This window comes from Lithobates pipiens, unplaced genomic scaffold (assembly GCF_037356315.1).
Source record: "Lithobates pipiens isolate NorthernLeopardFrog02 unplaced genomic scaffold, aLitPip1_a1.2 Scaffold_10, whole genome shotgun sequence".
Taxonomy (NCBI): domain Eukaryota; kingdom Metazoa; phylum Chordata; class Amphibia; order Anura; family Ranidae; genus Lithobates; species Lithobates pipiens.
The window spans coordinates 149316900-149344763 of record NW_027507686.1 but is presented as its reverse complement, the minus strand read 5'-3'; positions in this window follow the sequence as shown (position 1 = coordinate 149344763).

The window sequence follows — 27864 nt, the reverse complement described above, 5'->3', positions numbered from 1 at the left end:
CAGCACCATCTTAAGTATTGTTTTCTGAGTCCACAGTGGAGTGTATTTCCGCCCTTACATTGAGCACTTCCTGTACTGTTAACCAAGCCTCCTTCTCAATCCAACGTTTCTATGGCAACCCTGCTTCCCTGTTCATAGCTTACTTGTTTATTTCATAGTATTTACTTGTGCCGACGTCTAATGTTTCCCTTTGTCAGACTTATCAGCTTCAGCTGATAAGACTGCAGTAATGGCCAAGTTTAGACTGTATGTCATGTCACATGGTCACGCGGTGTGTAGGAGGAAGCTCTGAATGATTAGCAAAGTTCAGTGTTGTGCCGTAGGAAGTCCTGATAACAGATAGATAAGACATAGAGAGTGTGCTTTAAATCAGGGGAGATCTGGGCATGCTCAGTGACTTCATTCTACAGAACAACAAGGATTACAACAATACTAAGCAAGTAAGGAGATATCTACAAGCAGTGTTAATTTGTTTTTTTTATGCTGATTTATATGGGACAAAGTTGTAGGGGAGGGTATACAACCACTTTAACTTTTCGGTTCTCACAGACATGTTATTTTTCTTTAAGAAGCCCTCCTGTTCTTAACTCATTACCTGTATTAACTGCACCTGTTTGAACTTGTTAGCTATATAAAAGACACCTGTCTACACACTTAATCAGACTCCAACCTCTCCACAATGGCCAAGATCAGAGAGCTGTGTAAGGACATCAGGGATACAATTGTAGACCTTCGCAAGGCTGGGATGGGCTACAGGACAATAGGCAAGCAGCTTGGTGAGAAGGCAACAACTGTTGGCGCAATTATTAAAAAATGGAAGAAGTTCAATATGACAGTCAATCTCCCTCGGTATGGGGCACCATGCAAGATCTCACCTCGTGGGGCATCAATGATCATGAGGGAGGTGAGGAATCAGCCCAGAATTACATGGCAGGACCTGGTCAATGACCTGAAGAGAGTTGGGACCACAGTCTCAAAGAAAACCATTAGTAACACACTACGCTGTCATGGATTAAAATCCTGCAGTACACACAAGCTCCCCCTGCTCAAGCCAGCACATGTCCAGGCCAAACTGAAGTTTGCCAATGACCATCTGGATGATCCAGAGGAGGAATGGGAGAAGATCATGTGGTCTGATGAGACAAAAAAATACCTTTTTGGTCTAAACTCCACTCGCCATGTTTGGAGGAAGAAGAAGGAGTACAACCCCAAGAACACCATCCCAACCGTAAAACATGGAGGTGGAAACATCATTCTTTGGGGATGCTTTTCTACAAAGGGGGCAGGATGACTGCACTGTATTGAGAGGAGGATGGATGGAGACATGTATCATGAGATCTTGGCCAACAACTTCCTTCCCTCAGTAAGAACATTGAAGATGGGTCGTGGCTGGGTCTTCTAGCATGACAATGACCCAAAACACACAGCCAGGGTCACTAAGGAGTGACTCTGTAAGAAGCATCTCAGGGTCCTGGAGTGGCCTAGCCAGTCTCAAGACCTGAACCCAAAAAAAATCTTTGGAGGGAGCTGAAAGTCCATATTTCCCATCGACAGCCCTGAAACCTGAAGGATCTAGAGAAGGTCTGTATGGAGCAGTGGGCCAAAATCCCTGCTGCAGTGTGTGCAAACCTGGTCAAGAACTACAGGAAATGTATGATCTCAGTAATTGCAAACAAAGGTTTCTGTACCAAGTATTAAGTTCTGCTTTTCTGATGTATCAAATACTTATGTCATGCAATAAAATCCAAATTAATTACTTAAAAATCATACAATGTGATTTTCTGGATTTTTGTTTTAGATTCCGTCTCTCACAGTTGAAGAGTACCTATGATAAAAATACAGACCTCTACATGTTTTGTAAGTAGGAAAGCCTGCAAAATCGGGAGTGTATCAAATACTTGTTCTCCCCACTGTACAATACCCCCTGTGTTCCATCATCACGACAATAGGAGATACCCACATACTGTAGATGCATTAATTTTTTCAATCACATTTTTTTGTAATAATTCCTTAAAGGTGTTTTAAAGGTTCTGTTTTTTTTCTGTAAAAAGTACAAACATGTCATGTTTACCTCTGCTGTGCAGTTGGTTATGCACAGAGTGGCCTCTTCTGGGGTCCCTTCATGGCTCTCCTGGCTCTCCCTCTTCTCGAGTGTCCCATCGGAGAAGCTCTCTCCGATGGAACACCCATGCTGGCACACTCCTGTGTCCTGTTGCTGCGTCCGTAGACAAAAACAGCAGGACTCTACTCTCTCGATTTGAATGACAGCAGTGGGAACCAATGGCTGCACTGCTATCAATCTATCCAATCAGGACACAATACACCGGCTGGAGCTGGTGTACTCATTCCCATCGTGGGAATTACGGGGCTCAGGTAAGGGGGGCTTGGGGGCGCTGCTGCAGCAAAGGAAATTTTTCACCTTAGTGCATAGAATGCATTGAGGTGAAAAATGGCAAGGGTTTAAAACCCTTTTAAGTTCTTCCAGAAAAATGTTGTCTCACAAAGAAGAGTAAGCATCTAATTTTCTGATACACTGGTTTCATACCTGACCTTTAATTGTATGTAAAAAATTATTTACATAGCCCAGTGAGGTGTTGTTGACTCTTAAAATTTCGGACACTGTTAGCATAAGTCAATAAGAGCTGTTGTTCTAAGATTACTAATTGTAGCTTTAGGCAGCAAAAAGAACCCCAGTCAGTAAAGTGGTGCTTTCTTTACAATGTAGAATTCAGCTTGCACACTAGTTGACTGAAACTATACAATCACTGAAAGGCAACCAACCACAGGAATAGGTTAACTAGCCGGTTTTAAAGTACAGTGTCTTGAAAAAGTATTCATACTCCTTGAAATTTTCCATGTAAATGTATGTTATTAGGATTTTATTTAATGGACTAACACAAAGTGGCAGATAATTGTGAAGTGGAAGGAAAATGATAGTGGGTTTTCAAAATTGTTTATAAATAAATATCAGAAAAGTGTGGGTGCATTTGTATTCAGCCCCCCTCCCCCCGAGTCAATACTTTGTAGAACCACCTTTTGCTGCAATTACAGTTGCAAGTCTTTTTGAGGATGTCTCTATCAGCTTTGCACATCTAAAAAGTGACATTTTTGCCCATTCTTCTTTGCAAAATAGTTTAAGCTCTGTCAGATTGGATGGAGAGCATCTGTGAACAGCAATGTTCAAGTCTTGCCACCGATTTTCAATTGGATTTACGTCTGGACTTTGACTGGGCCACTCTAACACATGAATATGCTTTGATCTAAACCATTAAATTGTATCTCTGGCTGTATGTTTAAGGTCATTGTCCTGCTGGAAAGTGAACCTCCGCCCCAGCCTCAAGTCTTTTGCAGACTCTAATGTCCTGTACACATGACCGGTTTTCCCGTCTGAATAAACTTTGAAGGTTTTTCCAACTGAGTTCCGACGGAATTCTACTGAAACTGTCTTGTGTACACACAATCACACCAAACTCTGATCGTCAAGAACTCGGTGACGTACAACACGTACGACGGGATTAAAAAAAGGAAGTTCGGTGGGCGTGGCCGGCCGGATCCGAGGACGGACGCACGCCATCGGAGCTCCGCTGGCTGATAGACAATCCGCGGCCATCCTCTGCTGCAGTTGGCTAAATTCATCGTTTAGCTGCATCATATTGTCCGCCGCGACCCCCGCTACACGTCCGTACCCTTCTGACTGCAATCCGATCGGGGTGGACCGCGGGATTCGGCCCGTTGTGCTTTGCATAGGCCGCACTGCCGGCCGCCATCTTGCGGCCTACAAAGCCTCCGGAGGCACCGCACTTTCCTACGGGATCCGCCGGAAGCCGCTCCGGCGGCGGAGTGAAGCAGTCGCGGGGGGTGCCTCGTTATTGATGCCCTACACAGGCGGACACTATCTGGGGCCATCCTATCCTGCCTCCACCTAAGCCGGTGAGTCCCTCAAGGAACTTTTCAGTTGATTCCCCCCTTCCAGTCTCCCCCCCGTCGGGTGGGAGCTCATATTGCCTGAATCTGCCTCTCCAAAGGGGGCCACGGACTATACAAGAGCCTACAGCAGACCCAGCCAGCCCCATCTGCAGTCCTACTCAGGCAAGGCCCTGGCTTCGGCCTATTCTGGGTGTAGGCAACCATCTTACTACACCCAGCACCTTACAGTTATTATCACCACAGCCTCATAGTGAGCAAGAGGAGTGGATTCTTCTGAAAATATCTACACCCATTATCTGTTATCTAAATGTTGTCGGTCATCTACAACCATCGTGAACTTTAAATGAGTTAAAGGGGGGCGCATGCGCGGAGGCTCCTAAGATGGACGCGTAGTCCGAGAGCTCCGTCCCGCCGCAGCAGGTCCGGCCTCTCTTTCGGCACCCCAGCAGCGATTTTCGTTCGGAAAGTACCCACGCAGCCAGCGGAAGCCTCGGGGACACATCCGATGTATGCGGGAGCGGTAAGGAGGAACCTGAAGCCTGCATTCGAAGCCGCTGTGTCCCTGTCAGAAACGGCCAAGATGGCGGCGGATCCGTGCGGCCCAGGCCCCGCGCGCTCGCCTAGCCTACACACAGCGGCATCCCCATCCTTACTGGCACCGGACCCCTTAGCTGACTTCCCCCCCCTGGGAGCCACCTCTCCTGCCTCTACTGCATCCCTCCTGGAGCATACCCTGGCGGACATGGGTCTTTCACCCATGGAGGCAGGTCCACCTCAGTCGCATCCCTCACTACAGCCTGAGGCCTCAGGCCTACATCATAACTTGAATGTGTCTATCTCTTTACTAAGTTTGCTGAACTCCTGAATGTAACGGCACATAAGATTACAAGTGACATTAAGGCTGACCTTCAGCATATAGGCTCACGCATTGAAATAGTAGAGTCTAATTTGGAATCCACTATTACCAGGACCAATCAAAACACGGCGAGCATACAGAATCTACAAGAACAATTGGAGACTGCACAAGCTAAAATAGACAATCTCGAAAATAGAAATCGAAGGTACAATTTTCGGGTCAGGGGGCTTCCTGAATCCTTCAAAGATGTCCCTGAGGCGGTTTCTTCTATCATCAAAACACTAATTCCAGATATCCCGACCCACCGACTGGATTTGGATAGGGCCCACAGAGCCCTCAGGCCTCCCAGGGCGGACGGCCTCCCCCGAGACATCGTGGTTAAACCCCACTTCTATTCAGTCAAAGAGGAAATAATGCGCAAGTCAAGATCCTTACCGAAGATCCTTTTTCAAGGCCATCATCTGCAGATCTTCGCTGACTTATCTCCGTCTACTATCCAAAAAAGGAGAACATTGAAACCTCTGCTTCAAGTCCTGATGGAGAAAGAAATCAAATATCGGTGGCTCTTTCCATTCCAGCTCAAATTTGTCTGGAGAGGCAAAGCTTACACTTTCGGTTCCCTGCATGAAGGGGAAAAACTCCTGCTGCAGCTAGGCCTCATCAGCCAGACTCCAAATCACGCTCCTCATGGAAACACGCTACAATCTGCCAAGAGACAACTGCCCACCAGCCCCCTGCCTCCAGTGTGGGAGACAGTACATTCCAAAAAGTCTAAGGAAACTGGTCCCCCCTGAGAGCACCAACCACAAGCTGTCCAAGTTCTTTATAACCTCTCAGATGCTCCCCGGGAGCAAATGCCACCCCACTTGTGCCTTGGATCCTGTCCCTTTCCTTTGTCTACTGCTGCCTCTCCCATCCACGGTGGACATGAGGCGGACTTTGGAGAGTGACTAGGCCGTGTGACCCCCTTTGGGACTTCCCATTGTTTCTCCCCATGTCCCACTCCTTCTCATGCATGTTTCTGGGGGGGGGGGGGGGGGGGTGGGGGGTGGGGGAATGTGTTTGGTCCTTATATTTTTCTCCCTGAATGATACCTTGGGTTTCATTATTGGCTCCTATCCTCGCTCACCCGTGAGGCCGGTGTCTTTTTTTTTTTTTTGTTTATGTTCGCTCATCTACCTGCCAAATGTCCGTGACTTTAAATTCCTATTAGTTTCAGGTGTCCTTTATGTTCCTTTGCGTACACTTTCCTTACATTTTTCATATGTTGATCTTTTACACATTTATTGCTGCATGACGGGCTCTCGTCATCCCCCTCCACTTTAGCTTATCCCAACTTATTAATCACAGTGGAGACACGAGAGCCTTGGTTGTAATGGTGCCTTATTTCAGCTTATCTTTATATGTTTTATGGTTTACCCATAATTGTTGGGGCCTGCCTGCTGCGGCCTACTGGGTTACTGGGGCGTATTGGTCCTAGTGACTGGACAAACCATGTCCCAATTTTTTGAAGGGACGGTTTGTGTGAATGTTTTGTCGTTGCTTGTTGAGGGCTCTGTCCCCTCCACTATACGGTTGGCTCTCTTGTCACCCGTCTTTCTATCTATCCTTCTCTCTTTTCTTCTTTCCCTCTGTATTTATTTTTACACTTTCGTTGCAGGAGTCGCCGGAGGTTCCTTACATCAGAACATTCATCTTCCTCAGGGGCTACTTCCATGGTTAGTAGTATGGATTGGGTTTGGTGGGCTCTGTGGGGTAAGTGCTTTTGATTTCTATGGCGGTCCCCCCTCTCTGCTCAATGACTGATACGCCCTTGCCTCCACTATCCCCACTCAAAATTATCTCCCACAATTCCCAGGGACTGAACTCTCCCATTAAACGTCGCAAAGTATTTCAGTATCTATACAAACACGGGGTAGAGGTGGCTCTGCTTCAGGAAACACACTTCCCTAAAAGATTTAACCCCTCCTTTATACACTCTAAATTCCCTCTATTTTACCTGGCCAATGCAGAGGATAAAACTAGGGGAGTGGGCATCTTTATTTCTAAACGCTGCAAATTTACACTGAAATCCGAATTCAAGGATACGGAGGGTAGGTTCTTGTTAGTGGTGGGTGATCTAGATGGAAAGCTGTACTCTTTAGTTTCTTACTATGCTCCCAACAAGGGCCAGCTAGCCTTTTTTAAACGTATGCTTTCTACTCTATCGCCATTACTGGAAGGTACTGTGGTTTTCGGTGGGGACTCCAATACCGCATTTGACCAGGGTTTAGACAAGTCACGCCCTCCTGGCAAACGCCTGACCAGACCTACCAATCAAAGCCTACATATAGCCAAGCTGCTCTTTCAGAGAGGTTTGGTTGACATCTGGAGAGAAGTGAATCCGACCCTAAAAGACTTTACTCACGATTCTAACCCTCATGGCTCCTTCTCCCGGATAGACCACATCCTTGTCGAATCTGCCTCTATTCCTCTGGCTACAAGGGCTAGTATTAAGGAGGTGGTCTGGTCAGATCACTCAATGGTAGTTTTGTGCCTCTCTCGTCCTGCTAACCACAGGCCGAGTAGACGTTGGAGACTTAATGAGTCTATTTTGAGTGATTCCGCTAACGTTCAAGAAATTGAACGAAACATCCTTCAATACTTTGCCACAAATGATACACCTGACATAAATGCCACTTGCCTGTGGGCTGCCCATAAGGCGGTAATTAGGGGTCAACTTATACAACTTTCTTCACAAATCAACAAAGCTAACAAAGCTAATATTGAAAATCTGGACAAGGAGTACACCAAACTAGCCAAACAACATAAAAAGAACCCAAGCTCGGTCCCCATTCCCCAACTTGATGCTGCTAGAGTGGCTTTGAACTTGGCCCTAACCACCAAAGCCGAAAAATGGCTGCGCTGGAATAGAGCAAGATTCTACTATCAGGGTGATAACATTGGTTCTACGCTGGCCAAGAGATTGACACCTAAATTCCGATCCCCGGCACTCCCCAGAATCAGAATACAAGGAGGCTCTATGTCCCAGAATCCCCAGCACATTATGCGCGAATTCCACGACTTTTACACATCATTGTACAGTAGTGCTCATAGTCCATCCCCTGCAGAGGTTAACAAATTCCTAGATACCCTCCCGATCCCCTCACTAGAAGATAGACACAAATCTAGGATGGAATCGCCCATTTCAGCGGATGAGGTGTGCGCGGTGATTAAAAATTTGAAAACGCATTCGGCCCCTGGTCCGGACGGGTTTTCGATTCCCTACTATAAGGCGTTTGCCCCTACGCTTTCCCCGTACATGGCCCGTTTTTTCAACACTCTCCGAAGGGGGGGGAGTTTAGATTCCTCTCTCAATGAGGCTTACATCACTGTTCTCCCTAAGCCTAATAAAGATGCCAGTTCAGTCGGTAATTATAGACCAATCTCTCTTATCAATAATGATTTAAAGATTCTGACCAAGATCCTTGCGGACCGTCTGGCTTCCTTCATTAACTTATACATACACAAGGACCAAGTGGGATTCATTCCGGGTCGACAAGGTCCGGACCAAACTCGAAGGGCCATAGACATCATATCGCTGCTTAATTCGAACTGGGACGGGAAATCTACCAGACAGGGATGCCTCTTGTCTTTGGATCTCCAAAAAGCGTTTGACTCTGTACACTGGTCATATATTTTCACCACCCTACAACGTTGGGGATTTGGAGAGTCTTTTCTCAATGTCCTGTGTGCCCTGTACTCGTCCCCAACGGCCCAGGTACGTCTGCAGGGATTTTATTCGGAATCTTTCCCCATATCCAGAGGGACAAGACAGGGATGTCCGCTTTCCCCTTTAATTTTTGCAATAGCGATCGAATCCCTGGCCATAGCCATTAGGCATAACCCAAATATACAAGGTATCCATTGCGGTTCTATCCAACACAAATGTGCTTTATTTGCAGACGACATCCTTATGTTCGTCTCTTCCCCCCTGACCTCGTTGCCCAATATCTGTAGTCTCTTAGATGACTTTGGATCGATTTTGGGTCTCAGGGTTAATTATCAGAAATCTCAAGCTCTTAATGTGAATATTCCTGGCTCACTCATAGAAAGGCTTAGGGACAGCTTCAAGTTCACCTGGAGTGACTCATCAATATCGTATCTGGGGATTAAATTAACCACTAGGATTGATCTCCTCCATCAAGCTAATTACCCTTCGTTATTCCACAAATTGGAGGAGGATCTCATCGGGTGGACTGGGCTGTCCCTATCCTGGCTAGGTAGAATCAATGCTATAAAGATGACGCTGCTCCCTCACATTCTGTATTATTTCAGGGCTCTTCCCATCCCGGTGGATAGAGTACGCCTGCAACGCTTTCAAGCTAAAGTTATTAAATTTGTCTGGGGTAAGGGTGGACATAGATTTTCTAAATCTATTTTATTCCGATCCAAATCGGAAGGTGGTTTGGGTCTTCCAAACTTACGTCTATATCATCAAGCAGCCCAATTGGCACAGATGTCAGCTGTCTATTCTAGATGGGAACAGCCTTATTGGATACAGATAGAGAGACAAGCGGTACCTAGGCACACGCTAGACTTCTTGATGTGGAGCCCTAAAAAGATGAGACCTCCGATCCTTTCACCAACTCTCTCGCACTCCTTCGCAGTTTGGGATGGACTTAAACATAATTGCTCCCTAATTTCCCAATTAAAACCTTTATCTCACCTATTCCATAACCCAGACTTCCCTCCGGGCCTGAACATTAAAGCCTTTCAATGGTGGCTGGACAAGGGGCTATATAGAATAGGTCATTTCCTCAGACCAGTGGGCCCAATCTCTAAAGCCTACTGCACCAGCAAACTTGATATGCCCCCCCCACTGAAATATTTCGATTCACTCAGATCTCAAATTTCCTACACAAAAAATGCAAGTCCCTTCCCAGTGGTCCTCAGGTGACGTCTTATGAAACATGGTGCTGTCAGTCTGATGAGCAGAGGGGGGGGGGATTTCAGTCATTTATAAGGCACTGTCTTCCGCAAAGTCCAAGACATCTTACATGTCGGCCTGGGAAGAGGACCTTAACCAATCCTGGAGCATTGAGCAGTGGCATGGGGTGTTCCTGAAATCCTTCAGAGGTATCCTTAACCCAAGTATGATAGAGGCTGGTGTCAAGGTGCTAACAAGATGGTACCTAGTCCCTTCGAGATTGGCCAAAATGTTCCCTTCCGCCTCCCCACTGTGCTTCAGGGGATGCGGCCTTCGAGGTGACATGATACACACGTGGTGGACATGCCCTAGAATACGGCAGTTCTGGTATAGGATCTTTACCTGGATATCCAGAGTCTCTGCAACACCGGTTCAGATGTCTCCTCTGGTGGCACTTCTTAATTTCCCTACAGAGGGAGCCTCCAGGAGTACGCAACGCCTCATCACTTTCATTTTATTCGGAGCTAAGCTCACTCTTGCCAAAGCCTGGAAGCAGCCCTATGTTTCCACTATACAGGCCAAAAGGAAAATTTCCTGGATTATGTTACAAGAAAAGACGGCAAGCGTACTCCTGGACCGCTCGGATAAATTCAGGGCCACTTGGGAACCATGGGCGCACTTCGTGGGAGTTTCTTTATCCACATAAATGCTCCCGGATTTAGACCCTGATTACGGTTCTGTTACCCCCAGGCGACTCCTGTAGGAAAATGCCACTTCCCTTTACCTTCTTTATATCTTTCTCCCTTCCTCTTCTTCTCCTTTTCTACTATTTTTAATTCTTCACCTTCTTCTAAGGAGCCTAGTGAGAGACGGTCTTTAGTGGACGCTTCATTGCGGAGTTGGGCCGGGCCAGCTGATTTCAGGGCCAGTTCCTGCACCGCAATGTGGATCTCAGTATTTTACACTCGGTTCACAGAAACCTGATTTACATACTTTCATCCAGTTGCACTGGGCTTCTGTGCCCGTTAGGGATGTTGTTCCATTCATCTCAGGATTACTGTTACATTATAGCCATGCTACATGTTTTGGTTACATATGATGGCTCACGTATATAATTTAATAACCCTTGTTGATTTACTCCTGGTCCTATCTGTCTTTATTTTTGGCAGGGGGATAGGGGCCCTCGGCCACAGCAAAGAGCCCTTATGGGGTGGCGGAGATCCCTCCCTCCTTCCATGACCATTATATTTTTTATGTATTTTCTTCCTTATTTGACTGGGATTTTGTTCAAATGCCTACGTTAGCTCAGGCCTATTAGAGGCAAATGTTTACCTCAGTTACATGAATGTGTACTTCCCATCATATGTATTTCGTGTTGGATTCGGGTCAGTATTATAATGCTCTGTATGCTTGCAAACTGGCTTGACATATTCAAACTTAGGACTGTCCATATTTCTATATTGTCTTTCACTATGTTTTAGTCATTTTCACGTTGACTTTGTTTACTGTTCTTGATGCAAAATAAAAATATTGAAACGAAAAAAAAAGGAAGTTCAATAGCCAGTAGCCAATAGCTTCCATCTCGTACTTGATTCAGAGCATGCGTCATTTATGGATTTGCTTTTTTTTGGGGAAATATTTAGAACATGTTCTATTTCTAGGCCCGTCAGAATTTTAGAAAAAAAAAAGTTGGATGAGGCATACACACGATCGGAATATACAATGAAAAGCTTCCGTCAGACTTTTTCTGTTGGACATACCACTCATGTGTATGCAGAATAACAGGTTTTCTTCTAAGATTGCCAAATACAGGGCAATCTTAGAAGAAAACTTGTTAGCCCTTGTACACACGGTTGGAGAATCCGTCGGAATGTGTCCTATCGGACCGTGTCGTCGGATAATCCGACTGTGTGTGGTATGCATCGGAATGATTCCGTCCGAATCTCCGTCGGACCCAATTTTCCAACATGTTGGAAATGTTTCCCGACCAACTGGGCCGGTTGGACCTAATCCGATCATGTGTAGAGCATTTTTATCGGACCAAGTGCCACGCATGCTCACATTCAAATTCCGACACGGAAGTGCTCGTTCAGGTAAAACTACTGCTCATAAGCGATATAGCACATTCGTCACGCTGCAATGTTAAAAATTCTTTCATCAAGCGCATTCTCTTGTTCTTTACAATGCTGCAAGAACGAACTTCTTTTGATGCTCATAGTCACACACACTTCTCCCGAACGGATTTCATTACTCTTTTTTAACCATTTCAGCAATACAATTTTAGTTTGCGTCACATCTACACAATTTTAGATTTGTTTTTTTATTTTTTGGATGTTTTTTTTGGGGGGGGGGGGATTCCCTAAAAATCTCCTTTAAAGACAGTTTGCTCATTTCTCCTTTTTTTTTTTTTTTTTTTTTTTTTTGTGTGTAAACTTACAACAACAACATTATTGTATTTTTTATATTTTCTTTTTTAATCTACAGGAGGTTGTTTAGTGTTGTTACCCCTTGTTATTTAGTTCACTTTGTATTTTTGAAATGTACCTGCCTGCTCACAAATAAACTGTACTTTTTTAAGGAAAACACATTACACAAGTATTTCATCAAACAAAAAAAAAATGTATTTTGTTCGCTAGAAACTAAAAATAGGAACGCTGGGGCTGGGCTCCTGTAGCTGGGGCAGGAGAAGGAGGGCGTTGGTCAACCTCCTGGCTGCCACTTGCCACAGCCTCCCCCCGACTGAGGTCATCCTGTGTATGAAAAGGGGACATAATTTTAGTTTTTTGCTCATCAATCACACCATTTTGTGCTCCTGGCTTTTGCTAATTGAATGTTACCAAATAGAACAGACTATCATTCTGACACCAGCATTTTTCTTTCCCGTCCTAATCATTTTTGGTCACTACTGTCTCTTGAGATGTAAACCACTTTGAGAAATCCCAACTTACTGATCAATAAGAACATCTAGTTAACATCATTAAATGTAACACAAGAAATATGTTCAACAATGCAATACCTGTCTCAAGCTGGGCCCCACCACATGGTACTGCCTGGAAGGCCCAGGTTGGACATCAGAAGCCTCAGCTGGGGGTGAAGGATGCCTTGGAGGAAGCCTGGAGAGTGGTGGCCTGAGTGGTGGCCTGGGTACCCCTTGGTCTACCAGAAAATGCAGCCTGTCAAAGTGCACCATCCTGGGGTAATAAACAGCATCTGTATCTCCTGCTCTCAAGGACTCCAGGTGCTTCTTTCTCTCCCTGAGATATGTCATCTTCATGGCCACAATTTTGCGATTCAGATAGGTCATGTCTGCCATGGGGACCATGGTCCGCAACAAAGCAAACAGTTTCTCCAGTGCTGCGTTCCTCTTTGATCTGTCATTATAAAACTTGTTGTGGAACTGCCACAGGCAGGGCATCTCCATGTACAGTTCTATGAATAGCCCCATAAAGTTGGCATTTGTGAATAGATCCATATTGTCTGAAAGACACAACACAAGACAAACCCTCAAATACTAATAATGCAATTAAAATCCCTCCTAATCTTGTCCCAACATCGGCCTAGATAGAAGCAGTCTAGTCTAGTGAAGAAAAAATGTTACCTTCGTTTCCACGTTCGTCACGTCCGTGCCTCACACTCTCCTCCCAGATCGTACGGACGATACACACGTGTTGCGTTTTATATACAGTGCGCATGCGTGAAACTCCGCCCGCCCCTGACGTTCTTTCCAGACTATTCCCCGCCCCTTCACTTCCCACGCAGTGGGGAGAGCACATGGCGGAGAGAACACAGGTGTGCACTAATAGTTCCACTAACGAGGAGGAGGGTGAGGAAAGCCCGGAGCCTGAAACGTCCCGATCCAGAAAGACAAGATTTAAGGCCTCAAATATGTCTTTTGGAGAGATGTTGGAGATGGTCGACATATTGAACAGGACCGACTATGATGGGAAGTATGGACCTTACCCAAACCCAAATATCAGAAAGGCCAAGATCATGAATAAAGTTGTGAAGAGTCTTCTGAAGAATTTTGGGGTACGCCGATACAAGGATCAACTGAGAAAATGCTGGTCAGACCTGAAACTGAGGGAGCATGAGCAGTACCTAAGGATCAAGCGTGTTCTTAAAAAAAGTAAGTAGTTGTCGTGTGTTCATATGATTATTCTTGCTTGCATACATGCTCCATGTGCTTTGATGTCATGTTGTGCATTTTAAAATGGCCACTTTCAAGGTCATGGTTTTGTTCGTTCGTATGAAACATCATTCTGCAGGGAAGTATTCCAGCTTAACAAAGTGTCCCCAATAATGTTCTCACCTTGTAACTCGGCCCAAAAACACAATTGTACAACACTTCCAAGCAATGTTTCGTATTCCTATTTCTGCCCTCTGTGTGCTAATTAATCTTTGTTTACATTCTCATAGGGGAGAGAAGACTCGGCAAGTATGAGGACACCAGGGACCACATCCCTCCCAAAGAAGGCCAACTTCCAAAAGCAGAAACAGAGGAGCAGGAGCAGGAGCAGGAGGAGGAGGAGGAAGGAGAGATTGTGGAGGTTGGACAAATTGTCACCACAACAGGTGAGTGTCGGAGAACACAGCTTCCGGTAAGCTCATCAATGTATATCACCATATTTGGATTACAAGGTGTGTTTGTTTGCTTTTTTTTGTAGGTGATGTGGAAGAAGATTCCCGTTTTACCAGTGAAAGTGCCCAGATCTTGATCGGGGAGATAATGGGGTGCAATTGGGATTTGGAAATTGAACAACAAAACATCAATGATGTTAAAAATAAAATGAAGAACATCACTGATGTTTTGGGGAGAGTGTGAAAACTCAAAAACTAGATAGGGTTTTATGTTTGCTTTTTAACATAAAAATGTTGTATTTTGCAAAATTAAAAATTTGGAAGATGCACAGAGTGTGTAAACATTCGCTATCTCCCATCATGGGGGATCAATGTACATGTTTTGTGTAAAGTGTCTGAGATGAAGGGGTTGCAGCCCCAAAGCATGTACATTGATCCCCCATGATGAGAGATAGCACATGTTGACAGACTGTGTGCATCTTCCAAATGTGTTTTTTTTAGGGGTCACACCCCATGTGATGAAGGCAATATCAGCACAGTTTGTACATACTTATGTCTGATATTGTCTTCACTTTTCAAAGTTGAACTTTGTAAGTTCCTGTGTTCTGTATTTTATGGTTTGATACATGCCTGTTTACACAAAAAAAACAAGTTAAAAAAAAATATGATTAAACTCTGTTTTGGATACACAAAATCTCTTGGTTTGTTGTAAAAACCTTTAATAAACGCACATATGAATGTGCTTGTATTAAAAAGTTGAATTCTCAACAATGTGTGGCTTCCTTTTTCATTGGGCATAAAATGTATTTGTAGTCAAATTTGAGTTTGTGCTGAGAAGGAGTGCGATTTACTAAAGGCAACTCCACTTTGCACTCCAAGTGCAGTTTTAGGTGTACTTTTGCAGTGCACTTGTAGTGCATAATGGATGTGCCTTTAGTAAAAAGCACCCACAGTGAGGTGTAAATTTGGACAATCATGCCATTTTCCTGCCATGGTGTTGAAAATGAGCACGATTTTGATCAGTAATACTCTACATACAATAGTTAACAAAAAGAAGGTGTGTGTGTAGCAGACCCACAACATAATAAGATTATCTGAAGAAGAGACTGTCCCCTCATCTCGCTCTGAACTTGGGTTTGCACTGTTGGTGAAAAAGACACAACTTTAATAAAACTGGCAAAGTGGGATGGCACAGTCTGCCATTCCTGTGGCGTTGAAGGACACTGTGTAGATGCAGATTAGACACCCACATTTTTTGACAAAATTAGCATAACATTTTTTTTTAACAGAGTATTTAAAGCCTAAAGTATAAGGTCCCCTTATGAGAGTCATAACCCCCCCCACCCCCCCCCCCCATCTGATGGGCCCTTGCTAAAAAATGAGGGGGGATGTTTAGGACAGGTAACCCTCTCCACTTGATTGAGAGCTGAATGCCTAAATAATGTGTGATACTTTGGGAAGCCCCTCCTTAGTTACACTATTGGCAGCCCACTGGACAGGTAAGAAGTGTCATAATAACAAAATGGAAGGACATTTTGACATTCTGCTATTACATAGCAAGAAAATTAATGTGTTAAAAAAATAAAAATAGCATTTGAAAGTATTGAGGCAGGCCCTTACACTACATGCTTTGGTGAATTTGTCCATACATGTGATCATGAAAAAGGTATTTAGAGTGTGTATTGGGTTGGGTCAAGTCATCAGATAGAGGATTGCTATCAGCTGAGTTAGCAGTTGGGGAGAGGGGGGTTATTAATGAGTTTGGCACAACTCCAAAAATCAATCCACATCACATTTGTAGACATTTTAGGGGGTGTTTAGGGGAAAGCAATACTATGGAGCTGTCAAAAGACATTGTTAAGTGACTAGACTATAGTTTTAGGTTCCAAGAAGAGCATGGTGGGGAAGTTAGTGAGGCAAATATGCATGAGGACAAAGGGGCAGAGCATATGAATTAGAGCATATTGCAATGATGGTAATTAGGGAATGAGGAAAGAAATGCAAGACATTAGCACTCATGAAATACATAGAATGTGATGTTTAAGGAAAAAAATTAGCATAATATAGTCCTTCTGCAGGAGCTGAATGATGGCAGAACAGGTCTCTGGAATAATGATCCCCAGAGCCTGGGGGGAGATGCCTGTAGAGAACTTGAGGTCCAGAAGACTTCTCCCTGTCGCCAAGTAGCACAACGTGGCGATGAGCCTCTGCTCCGGAGTGATGGCTTGCCACATGCAGGTATCCTGCCTGGTGATATAAGGGGTCAGCAAAGCCAGCAGACGGTGAAAAACGGGGTCCGTCATCCTGAGAAAAATCCAGAAATGATCAGGATTATTCTCGCGGATCTCACGGAGCAAAGGCATGTGGGAGAACTGGTGACGCTGGCGCAACCAATTCTTGGTTCACAAACTCCTCCCCTCCCTGTTCATGGACCGGGCTTGTGTCAAAGTCAAAGTAAGAACCCCAACAAGAAGCCCCTGCACAGCACAAACTGTACGATGAGTACGTAGACGAAACATGTTTGGAGAATGGTCGACTAGTCAGAACGGACACCAGAAAACACCGATAAACAGCAAGGCCTGAAAGGAGGACCTGAATAGCAGAAGCAAGCAGACAATAAAAAATGCCTTTCAAAGCGTACTATACCAAGATATAGTCCACAATGATAAGCAAATACTTAATGACTGCACGCACTGATTATCAGATACGCAAAGACAAGCACAAACTGAAGAGCAGTAGCGATCTGAATCACTAATCTGAAAAGCGCGATTTGTCTCTCACCAAACTTCTACTAAAACACGAGATCAGTAGAAGGAGCCCAAAGGGTGCCGGACGTGGTGCTGAACTTCCTTTTTCTAGTCCCGCCGTACACGGCTTACGTCACCGCGTTCTTGGCAACCGTTAAATCAGACAACTTGGCCCAACCGTGTGTATGCAACAGTTTCGGACACAATCCGTCGGACTAAATCCGACGGATTTGGTTGGCAAAATCAATGACCGTGTGTACAGGGGCTTAGAGTCTGCAATTTGGCTCCATCCATCTTCCCATCAACTCTGACCAGCTACCCTGTCCCTGATGAAGAAAAGCTGATGTGTTCAGGGTGATGTGTAGTGTTATGCCCCGTACACACGATCGGACTTCGATCGTGTGTGGGCTCCAGTGGACTTTTTCTTCCCCAAAGTCTGGCGTACCTAGATTTAAAACATGTTTTAAATCTTTCCGCTGAAAGTCCGCCGGACCCAGCTCCTGTCGGGAAGTCCTCTCGTCTGTATGCTGGTCCGACGGACTTTCCAAATGAATGGACTTGCCCACACACAGACTAAAGTCCGTTCACTTTGAATGTGACTTCAGGTACGACAGGACTAGAGAAGGAAGTCAGTCAATGTCGCCGCTTTCATTGGCAAGATTGACACCTTGCGAGCCCCGTCCCCTGGTATGGGTTTTAGGGGGTTACCCCCCTACGCCAAAAAAGCGAATATCCATATCAGACCCTTATTCGAGCATGCAGCCCCGCCGGTCAGGAAAGGGGGTGTGGAGGGGCGAATGCCCTCAACATGGGGGGTGGGTGCCTGTGGCCCCACCACCCCAAAGCACCTTGTCCCCATGTTGATGAGGACAAGGGCCTCTTCCCAACAACCCTGGCTGTTGGTTGTCGGGGTTCTGCGGGTGGGGGGCTTATCAGAATCTGGGAGCCCCCTTTAATAAGGGGGCCCCCAGATCCTGGCCTCCCATCCTATGTGAATGAATATGGGGTACATCGTACCCCTACCCATTCACCTGGGGGAAAAAAAGTCAATAAAAAAGCACACTGCACAGGTTTTTAAAGTAGTTTATTAGGCAGCTCCGGGGGTCTTCTTCCAACTCTGGGGATCTTCTTCTGACTTTGGTGGTCTTCCAGTGTCTCTGCACTTTCTGGTTCTTCTCGCCTGGCTCCTCTGCTATTTTCTACTCTTTTGCCACTCTTTTGCCAGCGGAGGAGCCCGGCTTTCTCCTTCGCCGTCGCCATCTTCTTCTTCTTCTGACCTCACCCGCCTCTGACGCACCAGTTTAAGCATATTTTTTTTTTTTATTTTGGTTCGGGGTATATTTATTAAGCATTAATAAAATCACTGCTGCCGAAAAAAATGTAATTTTTAAAAAATTGTTTTGCATTGATACAAGTCCCATGGGGCAGGACCCACATCCCCAAACACTTTTTATGACAATACCATGCATATAAGCCTTTAAAATGAGCACTTTTGATTTTTCATGTTTGTGTCCCATAGACTTTAACAGTGTTTTTGTGGGGGGGGGATTGTTCGGCCCATCCCTATTCTGAAGGCAATTGGTTCCACCTGAGTAAAGGGGGCTGAATACAAATGCACACCACACTTTTCAGATATTTATTTGTAAAAGAAATGTCAAAACCATTTATCATTTTTCCTCCACTTCACTTTGTGGTGATCTGTCACATAAAATCCTAATAAAATACATTTACATTTTTGGTTGTAACATGGCAAAATGTGGAAAATGTCAAGAGTTATGAATACTTTTTCAAGGCACTGTACTTCTGGTAGATTTCCTCATGCACTATAGGAAAAGCAGATCATTTATCAAGCAATAGGATAAGGGAATATTGCGCAAAATAAAAATCACTATACAACACTATGGATAAGATAAAAATAAAATCAAACAATAATAAGTCTATATCTCCTCATGAAGTATACTAGTAAATAGGAGGTGCAAAAAATGCAAAAAAAGTGCACAAAAGTGCAAAAAAGTGTACAAAAATGTCCAAGATATTCCTTAAAAGTTAGTGAAATGTACATCAAAGAGTAAATAGGGACAAGACGGTCTGTAAGGGAAGTTTGGCTAACAGAAGTGCACCTGCACACAAGCACGGACACGGCAGTGTGCATGGGCGCATGCGTGGGCACCAACAGACGCGCACCAAAGCATCTAGTGCCAGTGTGCACGCGCGCACACATGCGCGTACACGTGCATGTCTGGGTGCCAAGTAGTTTATTTAAACGGAACACTGACACATGAGCCTCGCTGAGTGGTCTTTAGCTAGTACCTGTTACTAGGGATGAGCTTCGTGTTCGAGTCGAACGTATGTTCGACTCGAACATTGGCTGTTCGGCCGTTCGGCGAATTCCGAACGTTTGGGCCGTTCGCGTCAAAATTCGAGTGGCGCGTGCGGACCACAATGCACTGCGGTGGCGCAGTGCATTGCTGGCTCATGATTGGCCAAGCATGCACTGTGACCCCGCATGCTTGGCCAATCGCAGCGCCAGCAGCGAGGAGAGCCATGATTGGCCACGGGCGTCCTGCCTGTGGCCAATCATAGCTCAGGCTGTGTAGTGCACGCCCCACACTATATAAGGCCGCCTTTGAGGCGGCCTCGTGTAGTGTGTTAGCATCTGAAGCAGTGGGTGTTCTGTGTATCTTCAACACAGTACACACCAATCGTTTTTGGCTGATTTCCTATCTTGCTGCTGTGTAGTGGTTGTTGTCTGTGCCCTGATTGCAGTATACACCACTATATTCACCTCACCTATATAGCTAGTGATCTAGCTTTAACCACTTAACAACTGCCCATTGCCGATTAACGGCTTCAGGGCGGTTGTTTAACTATGAGAGGCCGTTAATTAACGGCCTCCCAGAATTCTGCTCTCGCGCGCCCCCTGGGGCGCGCACTCGAGAGCATCCGTGACCGCTGGGTCCACAGGACCCGGCGCATCACGGATCACGGTAAACGGCCGCTCGTCGCGGGCCGTTTACCACGTGATCGCTCCTTCAAATGACGGAGTGATCACTTGTAAACAAACCGGCGTCATGTTATGACGCCGGTTCCTCCCTCCCCTCTCTGTACCGATCGGTACAGCGGAGGGGAAAGAGATCGGTGTCAGCAGCGATGTGGGCTGCATCTGCAGTGCCCACATCGCTGCTCACCGAATTTAACCCCTCAATTCCCTGCCAATACTCTGCAATACCAGTGCATACTCTGCAGTACCCTGCCATTACTCTGCAGTACCCCGCCATTACTCTGCAGTACCCCGCCATTACTCTGCAGTGCAGTACCCTGCCATTACTCTGCAGTACCCTGCCATTACTCTGAAGTACCCCCCATTACTCTGCAGTACCCCCCAATACTCTGCAGTACCCCCCAATACTCTGCAGTACCCGCCATTACTCTGCAGTACCCCGCCATTACTCTGCAGTGCAGTACCCTGCCATTACTCTGGAGTACCCTGCCATTACTCTGCAGTACCCTACCATTACTCTGGAGTACCCCCCAATACTCTGCAGTACCCTGCTATTACTCTGTAGTACCCCGCCAATACCCCGCCAATACTCTGCAATACCCTGCCATAAATTGCCATACCCAGCCATACTCGGAGATACCCAGCCATACTCGGTGATACCCTGAAATACCCAGCCATAGACGCCCCCCACCCCTCACCGCCCTCCGGTGCTTCTACCAACTCGCCAGTACGATCAAAGCCAGAATCTTTTTTTATTTTTTATTTCAGGCTTCCCAGCCTAGAGGTGAGATGTGGGGTCATATTGACCCCCAGATTTCACTGTAAAGAGGACCTGTCACCCCATATTCCTATTACAAAGGATGTTTACATTCCTTGTAATAGGAATAAAAGTGATCAAAAATATATTTTTGGGGAAAAAAATGTCAAACTAAAATAAATAAAGTAAAATGAACAATAAAAAAAAAAAAAAATTTTTTAAAGCGCCCATGTCCCCATGTGCTCGCATGCAGAAGCGAACGCATGCGTAAGCCCCGCCCACATATGAAAACGGTGTTCAAACCACACATGTGAAGTATCGTCGAGAACGTTAGAGCGAGAGCAATAATTCTAGTCCTAGACCTCCTCTGCAACTCAAAACATGTAACCAGTAAAAAAAAATTTAAGCGTCGCCTATGGGGATTTTTTAAGTAGCGACGTTTGGCGCCATTCCACGGGCATGTGCAATTTTGGAGAGTGACATGTTTGATATCTATTTACTCAGCATAACTTCATCTTTCACTTTATGCAAACATTGGGCTAACTTTACTGTTTTTTTTGTTTGTTTTTTAAGCACAAAACTGTTTTTTCCCCCCAAAAAACGCGTTTGAAAAATTGCTGTGCAAATACCGTGTGAGATAAAAATTTGCAACGACCACCATTGTATTCTCCAGGGTCTTTTGGTATGCATATGCTGTGTGTGTGAAATAACCTGATAATATGACAATTTTGTGGAAAAAAAAAAAAAAAAAAAGGAAATAGGCCGTCAGTACTTCAGGTGTGATCAATTTTCAGATATTGGCACCATAGCTTGTGGACTCTATAACTTTCACAAAGACCAAATAATATCCACCAATTTGTACTTATTTTTACCAAAGATATGTAGTAGTATGAATTTTGGCCAAAATTTATGAAGAAAAAATTACTAATCTGCTAAATTTTATAACAGAAACGAAGAAAAATTCATTTTTTTGCAGAATTTTCGGTCTTTTTTCTTTTATAGCACAAAAAATAAAAAACTGAGAGGTGATTAAATACCACCAAAAGAAAGCTCTATTTGTGTGAAAAAAAGGACAAACATTTCCTATAGGTCCAGTGTTGCATGACTGAGTAATTGTCATTCAAAATGTGAGGGCACCGAAAGCTGAAAATTGGTCTGGTTATTAAGGGTGTTTAAGTGCCCAGTGGTCAAGTGGTTAATAATAGAGCTTGCAGTCAGTAGTGTTAGGAGAGTGCGTGCTGTCTGCGTGCTCTGTACCCAGTACATACCGCTATAATATAGGGCAGGCCCCTACTTTCAAACATCCAACTTACAAACATCTCCTACTTGCAAACGCAAGGAGACAGCAGCAAGTGAGATGAAAAAAGATGGACGACAAAACAAATTATACAGGGGTGATAACCCTTCCCTATGTTTTCCAAAAAGCTTAAAAATAGTTTGTTTGACTGGAGCTACACTTTAAAAATGTACCGGTTGAAAATTACAAACAGATTCAACTTAACACAACAAACCTACACAGTCCCTGTCTTGTTTGCACCGCCTGTATACTGCTGTTCTGAGTATATAGGGCCTGGGGGCCACACGCATTTCCTTTTTTTAATATGGGTACGGTGTTCCCCTTAATATGCGTACAAGACCCAAATAGGCTGGTAATGGGCAGGGAGGGCTACCCATGCCATTTTTCTGAATGATTTTCAACCATATTGCAGGAACCAGATATAACATTAAAACCGCAAGCAGTTTTAAATGGTGTTATTTCCGTTTAATGTCATTTTGTGCAGGGACTGTTCCAAACACGGGAAACACGTGGCACTTCACAGGCATACTACAGACACCCCCCAGGCACCATATTTAAAGGAATATTTCACCTTTTTTTTTCACTTTAATCGTCATTAAAATCAGTGCTCCCGCCAAAACGGCAGTTTTTAAAACTTTTTTTTGCAGTGACCCATGTCCCCTGAGGCAGGAGGCAGGTCCCCAAACCCTTTTTAGGACACTATCTTGCATATTAGCCGTTAAAATTAGCACTTTCCATTTCGAACGTTCGAGTCCCATAGACTTCAATGGGGTTCTAACGTTCGTTTCGAACGCGGGGGTCGTTCGCAAGTTCTGGTGCGAACCGAACCGGGGGGTGTTCGGCTCATCCCTACCTGTTACCTGTATCTGATCTGTTCTAGCGTTCCTGTGTTTGACCCAGCTTGTACCTGAACCTTCCCGTTGACTTCTGTCTGCCTTCCTGTGACCTCGGCTTGTGTTTGACATCGTTCCTGCTTCATGCTCCTGTAGTGCGCTGCCCAACTGTGTACCGAACCCGGCCTGTATCCTGCCCTTGATTCTGTCTCATGTTCCGGTACCTGATCTGCTCGGCTGTTAATGACCCCCTGACTTATGTTCCAACCATGACTCTGCCTGCTGATCCAGCAACACGGAAGTACAGTCCTCGGTGCCCATCCGGTGATTTGTTCCTGCCAAGACCCATCCTGAGCCACCTGCTACATCGGCCCTCATGCCACTCTGTGTCTTTCACTCCCTGTCATCTCTACCAGGGATGCTAGACAGGAGGTGCAAGAGAAGCCCTCTTTACAGCTCAGTCTCCACCAGGTACATGACAAGGTTCTTAATAATATTATTATAGGTGAATAAGGTAAACTTCTGCTGAGTTCACAGAATGATGGATCCAATGTATATGATATTGGGTGGGCTTAAGTAGATAAAGTGTCCATAAACCATCCACAGATTGCCTCTTAATACTTAATTCTCCCAGAGCTCTCACCTTAATTACAGAAGTAAATTTAAATCAAAAAGCCAAAGGTCTCCACTATTGTCTATTTGCCCATCTTTCAACTTCTACATGCGGCAGATGGAATCTTAAGTGTTCCTCCAATAGAAAGTGTGATCTAGTGAGCTGTCCCAATTCACTCCATTAACATCGTGCCTCAGTGTACACGGTTCTCCAGATGAAGTCACAAGAGGTGACGTAACGCGTAGGGATTGGCCAGAGTAGACTCACACCAGACGTGTTCTCTATTAGAAGTTCCACGTAGTGTATTATTTCACCAATTGATTTTAATTAAACAGTCAAAATAAACTTACAATCTCCAAGGAATAAAACAGCATGTGTTACAAACAGCCAGCAGGTCCAAGTGGTCAGCCCGACTTTGGGAAAGACGTCTTGTGTGAGGCCCTTCCTAATGCGTTTCTCCACAACAAGCACCGTCTGGAGATCATAGGCTCATGTGACCCATTCAATTCAATGGGAGTTTTAGGTCAGGGTCCAAGGAGTTAAAGCAGGCAGTGAGGAGGTAATACAATGCCTCCTTACTGCCTGTCAAATGCTCTTTGAAGAGTGATGTGAACACGCTCTTCAAAGAGAATTGCACATGTGAACAAGTCCTTATGGTGACACTATGACTATTGTGGTGATGATAAAGGACACTGACTGGTGTGGTGATGGGTAGGGACATTGACTGATGTGGCAATGATCACAAAAACTGTGACTCGTGCGTCGGTGAACAGGGACACTGAGACTGATGCAGGAGTGATTATGGACACTGTGACTGGTGAGGCGGTGATTTGTGACACTGTGGTCTGCACTGGTCTGGTGACATTATACTGCTGTGGAAGTGATTGGACAGTAGCTGGCTGCACTGGCATACAGTGATATCAAAGCAGCTAGCCATTGTACATGATCACTACCACAGCAGTACAATGTGACCATAGTGACATTTGTACTGCTCTGGGGGAGGGTGATCGTTTTTTGTTTGTTTCTTGCACTTGTTCTGGGGAAGGTATAAAAACAAATATATACTTTTTACATACAGTATACTGTCACCAAAGCAGTGAAGTGTCATCATACCGACTTTGTACCATTGTACTGCTCTGGGGATGGGGGGGTTATATATATAGTTATATATAGTTACATAGTAAGTCAAGTTGAAGAAAGACACTAGCCCATCTAGTTCGCCCAATTAAAAAAAAATTAAGCTGTGATTGCTTATACAGTCATTGCTTACTACTGTGATTGCTGTGATTGGCCATAGTGATAACGTGGTGATCGTTGCTCACACTAGCATCCCTAATAACCATTGATAGCTTGAAGCTGTCATGTATATTATTGTTAGTACTGTAATACAGGTAAATAAATGGGTAAATGTCTGGGCATTCATCCAACCACTTAAACAGTTGAGGTTCAGTCCAAACTTTTGTTTGGATCAAACCTTAAACTCATCCCTAATCTTAAATATCAAATATCCTTTTTTTTAAACTACCACTGCCAATCATGCAACAAAATCCTAATGGCAGTCCATTGCAATAGAAGTGTATTATATTTATCTGCCAGTGGCCTACCTACCCTTGTGCCATTCAAGAACTGTAACCTACACCATGATCTGAAGAATTTGATTATTCAGGAGGTTTCAAGTGCCTGTTTCTCCCGGAATGTTCTCGGAATGTACTGTACCGTGGTTCAATACTCTAACACCTACATCATTATAGAACACAGTAATGATGTAGGGATTGTAGAATGAAACCACTGCATGCAAGGGGACAAAGGCATCTGACTCTTAAAAACATTGAAAGCTGAACATTTTGGAGACTGTGGCACATACTGTAAATACTATAAATAGAGTGAATTAGGAAGACACATATTAATACTGTTGCAGAGAACTACCTACTTTTTTATTCAACTAACACTGTTCCTTTAAACATAAAATTTTACCTGGTTTATTAAAAGCTATTTTTGAATTGCATGTACATCTGACTGGCATAACATATATTGGTTCCAAGACAGTACAAATGTATTCAGATAAGAACGATTTGCCTGCCTGAAACCTAACATGTGCTATTATGGAGTAGGTCTGCTTGTAAAGGAAAATAGCCTCAAAAAAGGGAAGTGAGTTGACTAATGATGGCGGAAGAAAAGGAAAAAGTACAAGATTTTAATACTTTCTCAAAGTAAATAAGTCATCTCTAAGTAGGTATTTATAATTCCACAATCATAGCAAAATGAGTGTACATAAACAACTAGAAATAGTTACAAGAATGCATTATTTATACTGAGCAGACTTTCTTCAACAGTCAGTAATATGACCGAAAGACACAAGAATGTACAACCATACCAGAAGGAAGTGCTTATGGCAATATTGGAAAATCAACAAATATTCATATTTTATAAAACAAAATGAATAAAAACTATTCAATTCTATACCAGATGTCATACATTTCAATATTTTTTTGCTGTATCAAACCCTACTTAAAATGTCCTTTTAACATATAAACTAGAGATGCTGGAATGAAACGTTAACTTGTTTCATCACTGAACCATATTTAAATTAAATTAATCTCCTATGACAAGTCATCCGAAAATACCTGAATTAACAAGCACAATGCAATCAATAATTTGTATAATTATGACATCTGTTAGTGTTAAATAGCCCATTAGTGGAAATTAAAGAACAGCATAACAGGATCAGGAGCCGTTAAGAATCTGATAACGTGTTTAATTGAAATATGACAAGGACATGTTATGTGGATTAAATTAGGCTTTCTCATAAGAGGCTGTGCATGGGTAATTGACTTAGTAATGATTAACCTCCTCCAACTGCTATTGCCAAAAAAGAAAATTAAAAAAAGGTATGGAGAAAATGGTTTTAAATAATAAAAAACAGTTGGAATACATGTAATATATCTTTCAACTGTTAACTATCAGTAAGATGTTCCAAATACGAGCAAATTACAATATTTGTGATTTAATAATGCTAGAATGTGGTACCCTTTCATGTGATTTTTCAGAAAGGACAGTTGTAACAAGTAGATATTGTCAGCAATAGAGAAACTTTTGGTTTCATTAGGAACATTTTGCTTTACATTTTTCTTTATATAATAAGTTTTTTTGAGGGAGAGGACTTTTTTCTGTACTGTCCCTTTAAATAATTTTTTTCCTTTCCTAAAAATCTTATTAAAGTACCTTGGGTGTACATCATATGAAATGGTCCTTCTACACCTCCATGACCATTCAGACACTATTTATTGGTAACTAGTCTCTATGCTCTAGAAGTCATTTCTAGGTAAAAATTGCAAATAGTGTTTAAAGGAGAATTACAGCCAAAGCTTATTTGGCTGTACTTCTCCTGTGGATCACAAGAGTGCAGTTCGTTCTGCACTCCTGTGACCCATTTTTAGCAGAAGTCGGAATCCACCCACATGCCTGGACCAGGACCCGGCTCAGCCTCTCAGCTTGCCACTGAGAGACTGAGCCAGCCACTCCTAGCCCCTCCAAAGCCCAGGACTGGGGTAGAGTAGAGAGATCAACGGTGTTAGATTGCTCAGTTCTCAGTGTTAGAGCTGGCGGGGGACAGTTGCAGCATCGGATCAATGCTGCATCCACCTAGGTAAGTATAAATATACAAAAAAAAAAAGTCCATACTTCTGTTTTAAGCATTCAGTGCTTTGTAATGTATTGTTTCTTAGAATAGAACATTGTCTATAACAGGTGTTACCTACGGCTTTATAGAATTTTCTGAAATATTTAAGCAGGCATAGTGGAAGCAGACAATTGTATTGTTCATTTGATCAAGAGCCATCAAAGTAAATTAACATATTTGATTCTTTTTTGGTATCTGCACTCTTATTTATCTCACACTAACTTGGCCAAACAAAATAAGCATTTTAAAGTCAAACTCTAGCCTATGGTTTGAGTGTTTTGGGTAGATAGGAAGACAGTTAGAACCTATGTCAAGATTATATTGCTGTCTGACTCATTACTAGTATTTCATCTTAGGTCCTGCCTAGTGCCCACACAGGAAGTGAAAAGAATATTCCCAGTGGAGAAATAGACTGTGGTAAAAACCTATGAATGATAGTGTCTGTTTTGGTATTTTATAATTGTTGTTGTCGTTCACCTTTGCTTGTAGGAATTGGTGACTGTCTGCTTACCCATAACAATGTAATCTGTGTGTCAGGAGAATCAAAGTGTATTGTCATGGCTGAGGATCTGTGCATGTGCATAGTACAAACCACATTCCAATACACTAGGTTTTGGTTATGTACATGTGTGTATATGTTAATAAGCATTAGCGTGAACAAACATGC